The sequence below is a fragment of the Zingiber officinale genome, unplaced genomic scaffold (assembly GCF_018446385.1).
Source record: "Zingiber officinale cultivar Zhangliang unplaced genomic scaffold, Zo_v1.1 ctg246, whole genome shotgun sequence".
NCBI classification, from domain to species: domain Eukaryota; kingdom Viridiplantae; phylum Streptophyta; class Magnoliopsida; order Zingiberales; family Zingiberaceae; genus Zingiber; species Zingiber officinale.
In genome coordinates this window covers 143,086-161,945 of record NW_024589918.1, presented here as the reverse complement: position 1 = coordinate 161,945, position 18,860 = coordinate 143,086, and the positions used below count along the sequence as shown (strand labels likewise).

The 18,860-nt window shown below is 33.4% G+C and overlaps 1 long non-coding RNA gene across 2 annotated transcripts; it reads right to left on the bottom strand.

Moving 5' to 3' along the window:
* Nucleotides 1–3,224: 3,224 nt before the first annotated feature.
* LOC122037215 lies at nucleotides 3,225–9,130 on the bottom strand. Of its 2 annotated transcripts, XR_006127577.1 has the most exons (10): nucleotides 9,065–9,130; nucleotides 8,893–8,990; nucleotides 8,607–8,692; nucleotides 7,874–8,310; nucleotides 7,651–7,791; nucleotides 7,262–7,315; nucleotides 5,906–6,049; nucleotides 5,614–5,784; nucleotides 4,994–5,512; nucleotides 3,225–4,355 (listed from the first exon to the last, which is right to left on the bottom strand). It is a non-coding gene; the product is annotated as an uncharacterized LOC122037215 (long non-coding RNA). The 2 variants fall into 2 exon arrangements; XR_006127576.1 differs by lacking the exon at nucleotides 3,225–4,355 and having other exon boundaries at nucleotides 4,625–5,512.
* Between the last annotated feature and the right edge of the window lie 9,730 nt (nucleotides 9,131–18,860).

Here is an 18,860-nt window from a genome sequence, read left to right as displayed (position 1 = left end):
TTAAATTTCCCTTCATGGTTGGTTATAAAAGGAAACTTTTATAAATTAAAATCTCTCTATTAAAACATTTGGATGATTATAAAAAGGAAAGTTTTCTCCAAAATTAAAATCTTCCTTTTAAATCTACAAATAAGGAAAGACATCAAATCTTTCTTTTAATCTTTTGTAGAAAGCTATAAAAGAAAAGATTTATAATTTTTAAAACTCTCTTTTAAATCATGAACAAGGTTACAAAAAAAGAAAGTATTATCAAAAATTAAAATCTTCCTTTTAACTACAAATAAGGAAAGATATCAAACTTTTTTCTCTTAATTCTTTATAAAAAGCTATAAAAGAAAAGATTTAGGGTTTAGGGTTTAGGGTTTAGGGAGCCACGGCGAAGTTGCGCATTGCAAATTATGGGTCTCTTCTTGAGGCACTCACGAAGAAGGTAATCTCTTGGCCGAAGCACACCCTATCACATGCCGGCCGGATAGAATTAGTAAGATCGGTGTTCCAAGGTGTTGAATGTTTTTGGTTATCCATTCTTCCTATTCCTAGTGGAGTGATAGATAAGATCTATGGGATTTCTCGATCTTTTGTATGGTCTACAAAGCACCCTCCTATCTCTTGGTCAACTATATGTCTACCAAAAGAGGAAGGAGGTTATGGACTTCGTGACTTGCGAGCATGGAATATGGCTCTCTTATGTAGAACTTTATGGAACATACAAAGCGGGAGGGACTCTCTTTGGGTCAAATGGATTCATCATCACTATCTCCGTTATGTGGATTTTTGGCATTGGGGTAAGCATTCAGATTCTCCTCTCATCAAATGTTTACTTCAGATTAGAGATGTTCTTCTACAGCGCACCACCTCAATTGGAGCAGCAAAGATGAAGCTCACAGAATGGTTTGTGGAAGGGGAAAACGGGACAACTTTGGCCTATGACTTCTTTAGGCCGAAAATGCCCAAAGTTCCCTGATTTTCAGTGATTTGGAAGCCAAATTTAATGCCCAAACATCGATTCACAGCTTGGTTGCTTGCCCATGGAAAGTTAAGGACAACAGACACTTTGTCATACGTGCCAAACAAGATGTGTGCATTATGTCAACACCATGAAGAGTCCAATGGTCACATTTTCTTTGAATGTGCAGTTGCAAAGTCTCTTCTTGATAGGGTTGTGAGATGGATGGATATCAAATTTGATTATCACTAGCATGATCAAATTACTTGATGTGTTTCATCGGCATTATGAAGGTAAAGGCCGGCAAGTCAAGGCCCGGTATCTTGCTGTATCTTCGATGATTTATCTTATATGGGAGGGCACGCAACCGATCACGTTTTGAGGGCATTGTACCTTGTGTTGAGAGGATGTTTCACAAAGTCCAGATCCATGTCTGGCGCTTTGTAGACATCAAGTGATGTACTTTGTACTTTGTATGATTCTAGTTTTAGTAGTATAATACATTTACCTTCCCAAAAAAAAAAAGGAAAAGATTTAAATTTTAAACTCTCTTTTAAAACCATGACTTCCACATAAGAAAAGATTTGAAAAACAAAATCCCCTTTATTTTATATGGCCGGCCACACCAAGCTTGGGCTCCAAGTTATGGCCGGCCAAAATCACTATGGCAACAATGCTCTACAGCTTCTTAGCCTTCTCTTGATCCTTGAATTGTGATTTAGTTGAAAGCATGGCTATATTGTTTGTGTTCATGGAAGGTTTGATTTTTCTACTGCATGTATACGTTTGTTCTGATGTTCTATTCTCAGTGTATTTGAAAGGATGAACCATGTTGGAAGCTTAAGAATGAAAACAACACCAAAGGTGAATTGTGGGTCAAAAAAATTATAAAAAATATTATAAAAAAACACTTAAGTCTCCCTTGACACAGAAGTACCAACATCAAGTCTTCAAACAGAAGGAAGCACTCAAAAGACCTTACCATCATAAATAGATTCTGAAAAAGAAAAAGAAAATAAAAAGAAAAACACAAGTCTAACTCCAAGTTAACATTGTAAAGGGGATTGGTCAAATAATTAGAAAATGTATTGATTAAACACTTGACTTACTGTTAATATGCGCAAAGCCCTCTTGTCCAATCATCTATACGGGTGATAAACAAAGTTGTACATGAAGCTCTCCGCGTACTTCATGAAGTCCTTGGGATGTGGGTACCGACTCACCAATCCTTAAAGGACAATAGATAGTTTAGCACAGTTTAAGATAGACTATGCATTCTGAATAAAGAGACAAAGAAGAAACTCACTAAGTTCATATGCTTTTGCTGCAACATTCGCAGCAATATGAGCAAATATCTTCCTAATGTTGGGGAATGGTGGGTAGACCATTCCTTTGTCCAAGTTGTCCTACGTCATTAGGAGTTAAAGCTTTTGTTGTCCAACAAAAGATACCACAATTATTCTACTTTCCATAGTTTTGTGGAATATATGGAAAAGTAAATTTCAAAGTTGATTAAACATGTTCCCGATGGGTTTATGGTATATGGAACAAGTTTGAAATATTGATATACAAAAATAGAAATATAGTAATGGTGATTCCACTTGTGAACTTTCAGGCTGAACGTAAGCATGTCATCATTGTGCACACGGGTTGCTCCGAAGATCACCAGCCCAAGGCCAAATCTCGAGAAGATGTATGCATTATTTGACCAGAAGAAAGTGAAACACCAAAGGTTAGTTTGTAACAAATAAAAATTTTAAACCTGTCCTGGCACAAGAACTTTTCCATCATATTCAATTGGATCAAATGGACTCCCACTAGCAAATATTGCTTGACCATGTGAATGAAAGCCAAATTCTTAACTACCAAAGTAAATTGTGAATATGAATTATGCAACTATTGCTGCAAAAAGATAGAGAAAACTTACCTTACTCCACGTATATGCCTCTTCTACACTACATTCTGATTGAGAGGTAGGGTTGGATTGAGCCAAAATCAATGCAAGGGAACTCGTGCATTGGATCTAATACTATCTGAATATAGTTAAATTGTAAAAATGCATTATGGTAAGGATTTGGTAGAGGTCTAGGTGTAGAAGCTAACCTCATTAAAATTAGCCATCGCTTCAACTACTTCCTTAGTAGAAAGTCCGCTTGAATTTGTACAAACTTCAGATAGCAAAAATAAGATAAAGTATTAGTGTTGTAATATATACTTGTAGAAGAACTAAATAAAAACATGACCACTAGAGAAACCACTTTAATAGAGTAAACCTGAGTTGGAGAAAGCATTCTTATCATCAACAATGATATAGCTTAAGAGTCACACATAGTAAGAGAGAAAATATACAAGTGCATAGTAAACATTTAGCCCATGAAACCACCTGCCAAGAAACCAGAATGGCACTTGAGGCAGCAATACCTTGATAACATCTACAAGATTATTGACAGGTTCATGATCATGTGCCCAAGGTTGCTTAAAATGTTGAAGGGAATCCTTGTGTGAGCTCATAATTAAGTCCCATAAAGGGTATCACAATGCAAACAATGAACAACAAAGTAAAACAATTAAAAGTTGTATGCTTGTAATAAGTATAACCAAGGTCCAAGATTCTCTTCCTTACCTTAGAATCGACCATTCATAACTTCTTGCGAGTCTCTTCCAATGGAGCACCTTTTGTCTACAACAACCATAAGAAATCCACAACCAAAATTTGCCAATATCTAAAATTATCATCATCACATCCAAAACGTTGTTCATGCACATAATAAAAAGACTAAGTTCAAAACCTGCTTTAACATCTCTAGAGCTATGGTACCAGCCAGTATTGATAATCAAGATAAGGAAAAGATTTAAAGAAGTATTCGTATAAACAGAACAAATATTTTAACTGAGATTAGTTAAAATACTCTTGAAACATGTACCTACATAGTGCAATAATTAAAGTCACATAAAATGTAACATGTACACTTAACACTAAGTAGCATAGCGAAATTATGGCAAACAGTAGATTTCTATCCAAACCACAAAATCGGAAAAATTATCTTCTACCCTCTTTTTAAAAAAGCAGAAGCCCACCTCATAAATAAAATCCTAATAGACATGATCTTCCTATATCTATTTCTCATATAATTATATGCATTACAAGATTTGTAATATGAAATACAAGGACGAAGCATAAGTAAATAGGAATTCATACTCCCAGAATGGCAAACTAAGATGTTCACAAGAAAATACACAAGTGAAAAAAAAATCAAAGTTAAAGTGTTAAACACATTCAATAGACCAAATAAACCAATTGAGATTAGGAGTAAAACCTCTCCAACACCAAGGAATAAGAAACTGTGTTCTACCAATGTTCCAACAACTATTTTTAAAACGCCAAAAAGCCGACAACAGAAATTGTGCCCTGAAATGAGAAAAAGCATATTGAATGATTCATAAACAAATTTAATATTGAACATGGTTAGTCAAGATTGGCTATGGTTGATTCAGTTAGCCCTTTAGCTAAGGTCGAATTAAATGCGGTGAATATGTCCAAAATAGTGAAGACATGGACATCTCTCTTGCAAGTGTGCAAATAAGACATCACCAATCTGATTAATTTTTTAATGGATTTCCTCCCGTGTCCAACAAAATCTACCTTATCTATACCAGTTTCTTTGAATGTCAAGCTTCTTTTACCTTCAATACATTCTTCCTTGAATAATTAATTTCTTGGAGGTGACACTTGACAGGGTAAGAATTTATATAGATCCAACTCAGAAGTTTGGTATTAGTCCAACCAAGATTGAAAATTATCAATGCAGAAATTTCACTCAGGAAGTTCTCTTCATTATCTATGCCATGATTTGCAAAGAAATATTGCATTTAATATCTACAAGTATAGTTCATTTGAAGGAGAAATACAAAATAACATCGAACAGTGATGATGTATGCTTTAGAATGCCCTATAACTAACAGCTTTCAACAATAATAACAAGAAATCTTGATAAGTTGGAATCATGAATAATCTAACAAAACAAAATAAGGTGGTATCAGACTTACAATTTTCCTTATCAAAGTGCAAATGTGGCTCTTTGAATGAATTAGATAGACCTGATCCTTTATTTAATCAAGTTCTTAACACCATCCAAATTATTTGCTTCAGCTGACACATGTTGAGTTCCAGCATTGCCAGAAGAAATAGGAGTCTGGCCCAGAAATTCATTTTGTTCAATATTACTACTGCTCCCAGACTGAATGGATATCTGTTTTATCTAAATTCTCTTTGATGTTTGACACCTTCCAAAATTCAGTAAATTTTGATTGGATATCAAATGACATTGTTTTACCAACCCCAAAGTCTTTAGTAAAATCAGAGGGCAAGTGTATCCTCGGGCTAGTTCTTGGAACAATCACAGGTGCCATATCTGCTTTGCTAGTCTGAAGGTCAGATGTAGACTGAAATTTTGATAAACTTCTTTTTACAAAGGAAGATACAGATGGTGGTGCTGTCAGAGGTGCTATCGTGCTAGCACATGCCCCAATTATTTGAGGGGCACCTGGCTGGAGCAATGACTGTTGCTTTAGATATAAAGCAGTACAGAAAAGAGAAATATTCATATCTCATACTTTTCCAAACACGTGAAATGAAAAATGCAATATAAACTATTCAAATAGCCTACCTGATAATGATTTTGTCTCTTTAGAATTTGTTTCAAAACTCTGTAATATTGATAACCTCCTCATACTAGACTTTATGTTATCAGCTGGCATAGATGGATTACCATCTGATGTAGACTTTGGCCTGAATGATCATTTAATCTAGGACTAGCAATTGCATATGGTTCAATGCACTGCATTTCATAATATCAACTAGTATTAAACTTTATATTTACAGATTTAGTGACAATTTAATGTTTTCTCAAGAAGCAAAAATATATTTTTAAGGCTAATAGAATGAGTTAGAACACGCACAGAGAGGTCCACAACCCATATGCCAACACAACTTTGATTGTATGAACATCCAAGAAGCTTTCCCTCGTTAACATCCATATCTGATAGTCTAGACCATCCCACATCTACATTATCATGGCATAGTATTGGTTCCCAAGAAAATACCTGGAAAAAATTGGTATTAACACTCTGTGAGCAGTGTCATTAAAAAATGAAGCAATTGAGTGTACTTCCATTAACACTATAGAAGTTTTCACAAAGTTCGTATATTGATTGGTGGAACAAAAATGACCAAATCAAAGTGAGAGCAAAAAACAAAGAATACAGCGATAACTAACATCATGTTCTATGAAGATCATAGTTCAACTTAGACAAGAGAAATGCTCATTTTCCTGCTTGACTCTATCAAAGTGAAGAAGAGATAAATAGAATACTTGTTTTAAAAACAAAAAGAATTCTAGTGAAAAAGTAATAACATGTGAGACGAATTCCTGCAATCACATGTGATGTCAGCAAGTTATGTTATGTCATCTTAACTTTAACAATTGCCATTCTCTATCAACATTAAAAAAAAACATCAGCAAACTATTTTTTTTTAAAACTAGTATAGGTGATGTAAAATCACCTAAACTCCCAAAATGGAAATCTACATGATGTTAAAAAGTTGCTAATTGTTTTTTAAAAATCAGTCATAAATGGATCAACATCAGTCATGTTTTCATATCTATGCCTTACTATGTGATTTCTGGCTTTTATTCTAATATTTGTTTGAGAACGTGTCACATTTATGTTGGATTTTATTTCTGGATTTCTGGTCGAGTCTAATATTTATTATCAGCCCCAAATTGTATAAATCTTAGAGGCAATTAGAAGAACCAAACTACCAAGTTTCATGCTTTGAGATCTACAAGGAGGTGATCAAGATCAAATTTAGTTGACAACTCTTACAATGAGCCCATGGGCTTTGTTTTGTAAAGTATTCATGAACCTTTGGCATTGCAAGGGAAAAATAGATGAATTAAAGCAATGAAATAATTGAACCCTTTTTGCAAATGTTCTAATCCATAAACTTTATGAAAAATGCCAAGCAATGACCAAAGAACTTTTCAACTTCATCCATCAACTTAAAGCAAAAACTCCAGCATGTTGGAAGATGCCTAGAAAAATCATCATATTCAAAAAAGTTTGTCTTGAAAAAGATAGCATAAAGAACAATAGGCAGTGAATTGAAAATAAATGAAGTAATAATAGTTTGTTAGATGGTAAATTCTATGAACAGAATAAAGAGTTGATAGTAATGCATATAACAATAGTTATTTAGATATTTGAGGGTATAAATTGAGAAGGCAAGTTCTTTAGAAAGAATAATATTGGCACCTCGAGCAATTTGATTAAAGTGTGATAGACAAGTTTCCTGGTGTCACTTGTAATCTGTTACAAAGTAATAATCATAAGAGAATGAACAAACAAATTTACAAAAAAAAAGAGTTACTCTATAACCAAGCAAATCATAAAGAGACATGACCAAAGAAAAGCATTTTCACATATATAGACCTTATAACTGAAAGAAGAATAAATAGGAGTAACACTTTTTACCCATGACAATGCAATATATCATATCAAAGATGAACAGAAATACAGTTCATCCAGATTTAACATAATGGATTCCAAACGAACTTATCCATTAAGAGAATCAAATTCAGTTTTTATTAACACAAAAATGCTAGAAATTATAAAAGATTGGATGATGAGTTTGAATCTCATACTTTCCAGTCAAAATTTCCCAGATCCTTCAACAAATTAGGTGTTTTGCATTAACATCCTCACGAGGAAGTGAATCATATCTAGATTCGGAAAAAGAGAATCCAATACGCTCACTAATTTCTTGGGATTTGTTGCAACACACCCTGACAATTGTCAAGTAAGTAACCATAGTGATGAATTAAATAAATCCAACAAAAAGATAATGTTGCATAATTCATATTTTACCTCATATGCATTCTTTTCACACTTAGCATCCAAAGGACTCAAAAGAGTAAGCTTGACATTGGAGGAAACCTTTAATGTCTCATAAAGAAAAACTTAAGATTCTCATTGTCATAACAATTATTATTTGAAAAGTCAAAAAAATTGAGCCTACAAATTTATGTAAGACTCCAATAAGTCTAACAGTACGCTTTCCTGATTGTAGATTACAGCCCAAACTCTTTGCAAAAATTAATTAAATTCTATAACCAACACTTACTTTGAAGAGAGGATTTTGTGAGAATTACAAGCGGTAAAAAGATTCCAATAGCACCTTTAGCTTTATATGTGCAATTCGAAAGTCTTCAACTACAGATACCATCCATGAAATGCCTTCACCGGAAACCTTGGGATGTCATGATTTTGTAGAGCTTGAACATCAACAAAGCATCTTGTAACAGCTTATACAAATTTTAAAATAAAAACAAATCAAATTTCTTACTCAATCAAAATAAATCCTTGACCATGCTAGCATCAATGTTATAATGATTGATTTTACGACATATTCTAGATCATTACAAGAATGAAAATTTTGTAGATTGTACTACTTTACAATTGTTATATGGAGTTAATAGAATGAAACATGCTACACAGAATGACAACCTTGATGTATCACTTATGTTCCTATATGAAAGCACACCATATAGGTAGGCTAGACAACTAAACATAATAATGACAAGAAAGAGGGATTCATTACTTTCTAGCAGTTCCTTCGAAACACTGCTCTTTATTTGAGAGACAGTTCCACCTTTACACATGATCCCAATCTTCCTTCAATTTTCTCTAAACTCATTTCACAATCAAAGAAATTAAGAACCAAATCAGAAATAGAGTATTAGCAAACAAATATACCCAAAAGATTTATTGAATAATTATTCTACATTAATTTTTTTCCTACTTTGCAATCTAATTCCATGTAAAAGAAAACAAGAGATCTTTAATTCCAAAAAAAATAGAATTGGAGTTTTGTTGAGACAAATTACCTCAATATCTTCCAATCTCAACAAAATCCTTGAATTGTCCCACCCCATCTGTTGTTTTCATACATGGCTTTGCAGTAGTACTTTTCGTAGCAGGGGGGCTTAAAAGATACAATTAAATTGAAATTCATTAGTTGGATATGAAAATCACCTTACAAATAATATTAGCACTCACCAATGTTTGGGTAGGTTTCTCCCCACTAAGCATGCTAGCAGTAAACAACCTTATGAATGAGCTATCAAAGTGCCCTATAAAATGTCATATGAAGCAACAAAACTTAGAAATCTATAGAATGACTAATGAGTTATCTATTGCAATCATTTTATGTTGTTGAAACTCCAACAAAAAGCAGGACAAAAGTAGTTATGGCTAGACAATACAAACCTATATGCAATCATTTTAAAAATATGTGTCATACAACTTTAGAGCTTCACCTAATTTAATCAATAGCAAATAGGAAACAAGTTATATCACTTCATTCAATGAAAAGGTAAGGAGAAAACCAATCTTTGTTTCAACATAGACCCGCGATGAGGAGATCTAGTCAGTGACCTGAGTTAGTACTTTTTTCCATATCTTTTCATAGAATTCATGAATTCCTCTAGTAACTCTGCACATTACTAAATACAAGGAGAAAACCAGTCTATCAGAAGTTTACATAAATTAGGAGAAATAAAACATATGCTTCCAAACATTACTTTTGGTCGGTAGCCCTTTTTCGCCTCAACCCAATATAAAATTCATCATTAAAGTAAATGTTCGTTGTTGTTTCCCAATAAAACTCTAAACTCCAATAAACAACTTGTCCATATGATAACTTCATCGTTATCAACAAGGACAAGAAAACCCCACTTAAATCCAACAAGCACTATGCCAACATTATTCCATCTCCATTAGTGATTTGAGCTAGCAAGTATTGCCCAAGAAAGATTTCCCTCAACTAAATACAAGTAACATATGAACTTCAAGTAACCCAAGGCAAAGATTGAGGACAATATTACAAAATCAAAGCTAGATTCAATGAACAATCTCAGGCAAACCAAAAAAACTCCTCAACATAGCAGAATCACAATCAGAATTAAAATTTATGTATCCCTAATATAACAAGAACATCAAAAGAAGCCACACACAAACCAATATTCAAATCCAACGATTCATAAGCCACATACAAGGGCAATCAAAACTCTTACAGCAACATAGCTCAAATCATTAAAGAATCCTAGACGCCCCCAGGGCATAGCGCAGACGGTGGGCACATGGCATCTCTGGCGTAATGGTCAGGGGTCGATTCTCAGGAACTGACGACCTGGGATTTACCCCACCATGCGCCTATGGTCTATGTACCTGCATGTAACCTCCCTCCATATCCGTGGGGCCGGCACTAGGGGGCCGCTAAGGTAACGGATCTACCTTTTTTTTTATTAAAGAATCCCAGACAACAAAATTTGGCTCCAACTTATAAATAACAAAATTTATTATTGATGCTACCCACAAGTTCAAGACACATAAAAAATCAAGTTAGATTTTATAGTAGAAGCCTATAAAAATGATCGTTATTATAAACACAAAAAGAATTATCACTGCTCAAAATCATGACATTGGGATGATTTATTTATAGGAATAATTAGGATTATAATTTAGAAAGTCAGCCAATTAATTCCGGTTACCACTACGAGAATTGTATTATCTGAATGGTATCAAAAAACAAATAAATAATGATTACAATGCATCTAATCATGTGCTAACGAGCACAAAATGTTGGGGATGGATTCGATCATAAGAGAAATACTTAGAGATAAATACTAAAAACAATAAAAAGAGAAAAAAATCACAAGAAAGAGAACATGCATTCAAGTCAACCAATAATATCTAAAATATATTAGGGCCCAAAAATTCTCTCAAAGATCTTAGGATTGTTTAGTAAAACTACAAGACCACTAAAAATATTTTTTTTATTAGTAAAAAGAAAGAAGATCAATTTAAAAATGTGTCATGCAAAGGAATTACTCACAAATAACTTCAACCAATCTAAAAATTGTATAGAGACCATTCTGAATAGATCAATAATCTTGGGAAAAAAATTGTGTCACATAAAACATAAGGAAAACAATCAATAAACAAAATTAAAACTTATACATGAAAAATTGACTATTGCAATTATAGCTTTAATCAATTATTTCTTTCTTGGTACAAAAGAATGCATTAAACCTATGATTTGCATGCAATAAGTCTGTTACCTAGTGCATACAGGATATTCTATTGAAAATTTTAGCACTCACTACAAGCATAAAGTATAAAAAATACGAATAAAGGGATGAAAGTTTACTTACCTTTTTTGTAACCTCTACAAGCTTACTAAGAGAATGAGAGGGAAAAGTTGAGCAATTACTCTTAAAAACAAGCCATTAACACAAAATAATGGAAGAGAAGAGGAAGAAGGGAAGTGTGGATAAGAAGCACTCACTACAATGGTGGGAAGAGTAAGGTGGCTAAGAAAAAAAATTGTTATAATTTGCGAGAGGGAGAAACTCTACTATGACAATTATTTTGGTATCAAAAAGATTAATATATTTAAAGTTTTGTTAAAGTTCTTTTTAGTTTTACTAGTTTAGAGTAAGTTTATAAAGAGTCGTCGCTTAATGTAATGATATTTTTCTATCAATAAAATAATAATTTAATCTCTAATATTTGTGTATGATATTTGTGAGATGTTATTTTGTTCTTTATCAATTTTGTCCATTTTTTGTGGAATTTGGCTATATCAGGTTGATCAAATTGTTATATAAATCAATCTTCATTGTGTGCATACTAAGCTAGAAGCTAACTTGATGTTTTAACAACTATCTTATTAGCACTTATTTTCTATGTCAGATTAAGTTCTTGGGTTGCATGAGTTGACAATGTAGGCATGTTAACGTATGTAAGAGACAAATATTGGAGGTTAAACTTGACCCTTTTGTTTGTGTTATAGTGCTAAGTTAGATTTCTTTAGTATGTTAAAAAATTGTGAGGGATTCATGAAAGTCCTTACATTTTAGGCTAGATTGAACTTATTATTGGGCCTTAACAAGGTTAGTGATTCAATTAGATAAATACTCTTCCTCAATTTCTACTCATCTTATTTTTGAAGATATATATGCAATCAACAGACATCATATATAATAACAGTTAGTCTTTATAATAAATCATTCGCTACCACTTGTACTTTGTCGCTACTTCTCCATTTTGGATGTTGTCTCCATTTTGGATGTTGTCACCACTAGATAAATTTGTCTCTTTTTACACAGCTCAAGCTTTGTAATAAGTAGTGGTTAGCTAACATTAAGATGGCAAGAAAGTAGAACGTCCAAAATTTGATGGAACCCAACACAACTTTTTTTGTAGATGAACATTTGATAGAAGAAAAAAAAGGTAAATAAAATAATATTGGATAAAGTAAAGTGCAAATTGCATGGAGAGAGCATATGAGAATACCAGTTAAAGCAAAAAATTCTGGACGTCACGAACTGTAACTTGGTTAACCTGAAGCTTGTATGTTTCTTTTTACTAATATGTATACCCTTGTAGATTCTCTCCACCTAAAAAAAAGTTAACAGATGTCCAAGTACCAACATCAAAATAACTTTAATACTATGATATATATATAACACTCCTCGAATGCATATCTCATGTATTCATCTCTTGATATCTTGGACCAGAAGAGGTCATCTTGTGAATCCTTGGAATTTGTTGTTATATCTCTGGCAACAAATATCTAGTCAAGACTAGAAATTACCTTATAAAGCACAAGAAAATACCTAATATCGGGAGCAAAAATAAATACCTTGCTGGCCAACAAGAATAATGGCTACTAGGACCATTGGAAGAATTCCAGAATTCTTAGGCATAATAAGTGCATCTTTCTCGCCGTAAATAAAACAAAATAGGTTATGTCTATCATGAATAAAACTTTAAACATAAAAACTTAATGGTACCCATGATGGATACTTACAGGTCACTAATGTAATCCTCTTCTCGTAAGCATCCCACGATTTTATTGTAAACAATATGGATCTGCAAAATTGTAAAACACAAAGTTGCATTACAAAAAAAAAAACTAATTAAGTTCAAAGCCTAAAGATACTCTTACATGTAATGCATGATGAGCCACCTAATGCAGGAGCATTCCATACAGCTTTTAGAAGAAGGTTGCACAACTTAGACGCCTGAAATATAACCGTGGACTAAAGAAAATACGAAGAACTAAAACAGCTAAAATTAAGCTGATAGATATTTTGGATTAAAGAAGAATCATGCTTTTAGAAAGCAAAACCTTACACATATTTCTGCTTCGGTGTTTGTCCTTACACTATTCTTAGGAATTCCAAGTGTTTGGCCTAGCCTTTATGGCTCAAGAAAAAAAGAATTAAAAGTTTCAAATGGTTCCTCAACTCTATATATCAAACATCATCAAACCCTTTTAGGATGAGTAGAACCATGATGAAGGCAATGAAAGAAAAGTAAAAACAAAGATTATCATATTAAAACTAGTGGCCTGCCAATAACTTTGTGTACTTTGTGTAAAAAACATAAATTACACAAAGATGCAAAAAAAAACTAAACAACAATTGGAAAAAGGATAAATCTGCATACATATGCATGTTTAGCAAATCCTTAAATTTATTTTTTGCAAAAGAGCAAAGAATATGCAAGCATGATTAGCATGATGACAGCATAAATATACAATAGGCTTGTGTATTGAATATAAGTTGCATGTATAACCAAATTCCAGTCAGCTGATTACCAAATAGTTTTCTTTTACCATTTCAATGACTCCATTCACTATCTAGTGTAGCTCATGTGTTAAAAAAAAAGATTAGAAAGCATGGTTATTCTCTAGATGAAAACTAACTCATTGACAATGATGCGAATGTAACACCTTTTTGTTCTGAGCATAATTGTCTTTCCATGTTCCACTTTGGAAAGCATTCTCTAAATGGAACATATTAGCCTACCAAAAAGTATTAGATTATAAGCAACCAGGTGAATGCATCTTATTCAATTTCAAAGCCTTGCACCTTCAAAAATATAAACAATGAAAAAATTGAATTATTGATAATGTGCCTGAGGACACTATGTTGTTTTCAAATAATGTTGCTCAGTACAATCCTACTCACAGGGTTCAAGCAATCCATATTAAAATCTATAATAGTTTGCACAAAAAAAGGATTATTTGCAATATCATAAAAAGAAAAAATATTTTGTGTAGGAAGATTGTTTAAAAATTATTATGGCGAAAAATCAATTCAATGTCCCAACTTTCACAATACATCATCTGGTGGTTCCAATAAAAACTATGTATAATTCATATATTTCCGAGATAGGCAAAAGTGAAACACTAGAAGAAACTCAAAATAGCAATGTTTTGTAGCCACTTACAATATACTACTTGTTAGAATTAACTAATAACATACAAATCTTTTTAGTTTTCAAATATTACACTTTTAGTTTCATCAAGTCTATAAGATCTATAAAAACATGCAATATAAACAACAATATATATTCTTGATGCTCAATAGACATAATAAACCAAACAAGATCTGACAAAGAGATGACAGTATAAAAAATTATCAAAAATAAAAATTTGAGAAGGAAGCATTCATAATCTTGAATGATAAAATGGAACCTTGAGCTATTTGTGAACGACACTTCTCCTTGGTAGACTCTTGATATGGCTGATAAGTGGTAAAAGTAACCCATATCAAACAAAGAATGGTCACATTGAAGGATCCAATACAGTAAACAAACAAAATGCAAACAGGATAGATGTTCCATGTTGTGGAGGATAAAACAGAATTTAGGTCAACATGAAACTTAGAACATTGCACGAATTTAATGAGGATACATACTTTAGAAGATTTACTGCAATGTCTGATTTCAGGTTAAGTAACAATTGCCTCTATTGCTCTCAAAGTAGATGCTCCTGCAATTATTCAAGATAGGAAATTGGAAGAGGAAGGAAATCTATGGACAGTCCAAACAAAATCAAGAGCTGTCTGGAGAAAGCCACTAGCTGCCAATTCTACTCATTCAAACAGGCAACCTTGCACACCAATACACCAGCCTCCTCTAACAAAAAGATTTCACTTGGTTGTATATGCAGAAGTGAAAATCCATTTTGGTGAAAGCAATTCTACAAGAGGATCATTTTTCAGCTCCCTAATTCCTTTGTCGACTTCTCCCAATGTTGTAGCTTCAATTAGAGTAAGTGAAGGTTTTGTGGAAGGATTCATTACCTTCCATCCAATAATTTCCACCTTTACATGTGATCCCAATCTTCCTTCAATTTTCTTTAAACTCATTTCGCAATCAACAAAATATACCCAAAAGATTTATTGAATAATTATTCTACATTAGCTTTTTTTTTCCAGCTTTGTAATTTAATTCCATGTAAAATAAAACAAGTGGTCTTTAATTCCAAAAAAAAATAGAATTGGAGTTTTAATTATCTCAGCATCTTCAATCTCAACAAAATCCTTCGATTGTTCCACCCCATCTATTGTTTTCACTTGCGGTTTTGCAATAGCACTTTTCTTAGTAGGGAGCTAAAAAGATGTTCAATCAAATTGAATTCCATTAGTTGAATATGAAAATCACATTACAAATAATATCTGCGCTCACCAATGCTTGGGCAAGTGTCTTCCCACTAAGCATGGTAGTAGCAAACAGTCGTATGAATGAGCTATCAAAGTGCCCATAAAATGTCATATCAAGTAACAAAACTAAGAAACAAGAGTTACTCCATATAATGCATTACTAATGAGTTATCTATTGCAATCAATTTATGTCGTTGAATTACTCCAATAAAAAGTAGGACAAAAGTAGTTAGCTCTAAAAGAAAAGGGAGAAACATTCTTACAACAACATCCAAAGGGGAGAGAGAATGAACACCAAAATCTGACCTTCAAACCTTAAAAGAACCAAAAGAAGAAAGAAGAAGCTTGTCAAAAACAACTTTTACCTAGAAAGATCAAATCGTACTGAGTTTCAAGAAACAAGAGCATGATTCTTAAGTCATTCATTAATGATCACATATATCATGGTTTAAAGTGCTGTGCCGAAACGGTCGAAACGAGTGAAACGTCTCGTTCCGCTCGGCAACCGGCACCGGCATGACCCCGACACCAGACCCACGACAGGTGCGACGTGTTGCACGATCCTATGGTCACAGCAAAAGGGTCGCTCAACCCTGCAACAATAGCGGAGAGGTCACATAACTCTTCCGTTGCCGCCGCGGAAGTGACCCTGCGGTCACTGTAGAGGGATAGCATGGCCAACGTGGTCGCGCCGAAGGAGTCACGCAATCCACGCGGCCATGGCTGGTCGCGCAATCCCGCAACAGTGCCGAAGTCGAGCGGGCTCGCAAGTGGTGTCAGATTTCAGATTTTTTTTAATTAAACTTAGGTTAATTATTTTAATCAACTCATGGGTATGTTCGATATAATCTAAAGAGACTTTATTAAACCCAAATAAAATTATCTAATTAATTTTATATTTCATTTATTTTAATTTAAAATTTATTATAAAATTTTTATTTATTTATTTATCTATTTTCATATCTTTTCCTTTTTTAAAAGATTATTTTTTATCTTTTTATTTTTTAAATATTTATGTTAAATATTTTAGTTTTAAATTAATATATTTTATATTTAAAAAATACCAAAACTATATCGGCACGGCATGATACGGTATCGAAACCATATCGTTCCAGTCCAGAACCGAAACCTCGACACGGGTCGAAATTTTAAACCTTGACATATATTGTAGTCCAATCTTCGAAACTTCAAAAAAACAACTCATGGTGAACACTTCATGGAAACATACTAATTATAGCATTTCAAATGATTAGAGAGGAAAAAGAAACAAAATCAACCAACCTTGGACATTCTGGCTTTCAATCTCGAGCAACTTGGAACAATTTTTAGAACTCAAAAACAAAAAGTTCTCTAAATACTTCACATTGTTGAAATATCAATAACACAATATAAAAAGCAAAAACTACAAAGTGGGAAAAAAACAAAAGAGGCAACATAACATATGTGATAAATTTACAAGACTGGATGTCATGAGTTGAAGAGGCAACATAACATATGTGATGATTTACAAGACTTAATGTCAAGGGCATGAGAATGGATCCAATCTAGTGGCCAAATTTTAGCATAAAGTTAAGAAAGGCTTTATTCTTTGAGTTATCATTGACGAAGCATTTATCATATTTGGCATTTATCATGTGCTTTCAATCCATCAATTCTATGATTGACAACTACAATTATCAAGGTAATGAAAAAAGAACAAAAATTCCGGGCAATAAAAAAATCAATTAATTTTGCACAACCCATTTCAATAGATAAAAGAACAAAAATTCCTATATGAAATAAAAAATTAAAAGGTAAATTGGTTGTAATAAAAAGAAATTCCAATTCAAAAATGATTACCTCCTTTTCATAGCATTAAGTAATTGATCTACCAGCCACAATGAAACAACCTTACCAGATGGGAGTGAAGTGGATTTACAGCTGCATTTTGAATCTATATTGAAGCTTTGCACTGCCTGCCGACAACTGGGACACCATGTGGCCCACTGAAATGCCTCCCAGAATCCCCAAACAACCATGAAGACCTGGAAGTGCTGCTGATGAGGCCAGTGATAGTGGGAACAGCCGGACAGAATAGTTAGCCACTTGCACAACAGCAAGCAGATAATGACTGCAACATCAACATTTCACTACAACATAGAAGATATTGGGGAGAATGACCTACGGACCCTGGTGTGCACAGATGGTCAGAACCAGAAGGACATGTGTCCACCTGGGACCAAGGTTCTAAAATTCGCTAGGCGCTAATCGGGCGCTAGACCAGCGCCTAGCGCCTAGGCCGCCTAGGCGGGAATTAGGCGCCGCTAGGCTGATTCCTCGGATTAATAAGATTTATTAATTTTAAATATAAAATATCAAAATATAAATTAATTAATAATAGTTATTAGAATTTTTAAATTTTAAATATAATATTATTAGAATATAAATAAATTAATAAATTTTATTAGGATTTTTTTAAAATTTTAAATATAAAATTATGAATATAAATATGATTTATATGGATTAATAAGATTTATTAGAATTTTTTAATTTATACCTAAAATATTATAAATTAATTAATAATAGTTAATCCTAGTTTTTAAATTTTAAATATAATATTATTAGAGTATAAATAATTAATAAAATTTATAAAAAAGATTTAAATTTTAAATATATTTTTTATTTAGTTTGTTGGGATAATTTAATTAGGGGTATAAAAGCCTATTGAAATTATCCTATTTAAGTGAGAAATTGTTTAATTAAATAAATAATTAAAAATTTTAAAAAAAAGGAAAAGAAAAAAGAAAAATCTTCAACGTCGCGTCCCGTACCTACGCTGGACGCGACCCTGGTACCACCGGATGCCTCGGGCGAAGCTTCCAGGGCCGCTGGAAGCTTCCGGCGACGGGTCTGGCTGCAACAGACGCGTTCGGGAACGCGTCTGGCATTGGCGGGCGCGTCCCGTGTCCCGTGATGCGGCGCCCAACGACTACCATCGACGCCGAGCGCCGCCTAGGCGGCCCAGCCGCCTAGGTTGGCCGCCCAGCACCTTTCCAGGCGGCCGCCTAGGGCGCTTTTTAGAACACTGCCTGGGACAGTAACAATTTCGAACTATCCCAACCTCTGGCAGTATCAAATGAGGAAATATTTGAATCAGATTCTAAGAAAGGTTCCACATATACTCATGTGTCGACTGCATACACTATTTAGTGTAGCTCATGTGTCAAAAAAAAGAATTAGAAAGCATGGTTATTTACAAGATAACAACTAATTCATTGGCAATGAGAATGTAATACCTTTTTGTTCTGAGCATAAATGTCTCTTCTTGTTCTAGTTTGGAAAGCATTTTCTCTAAA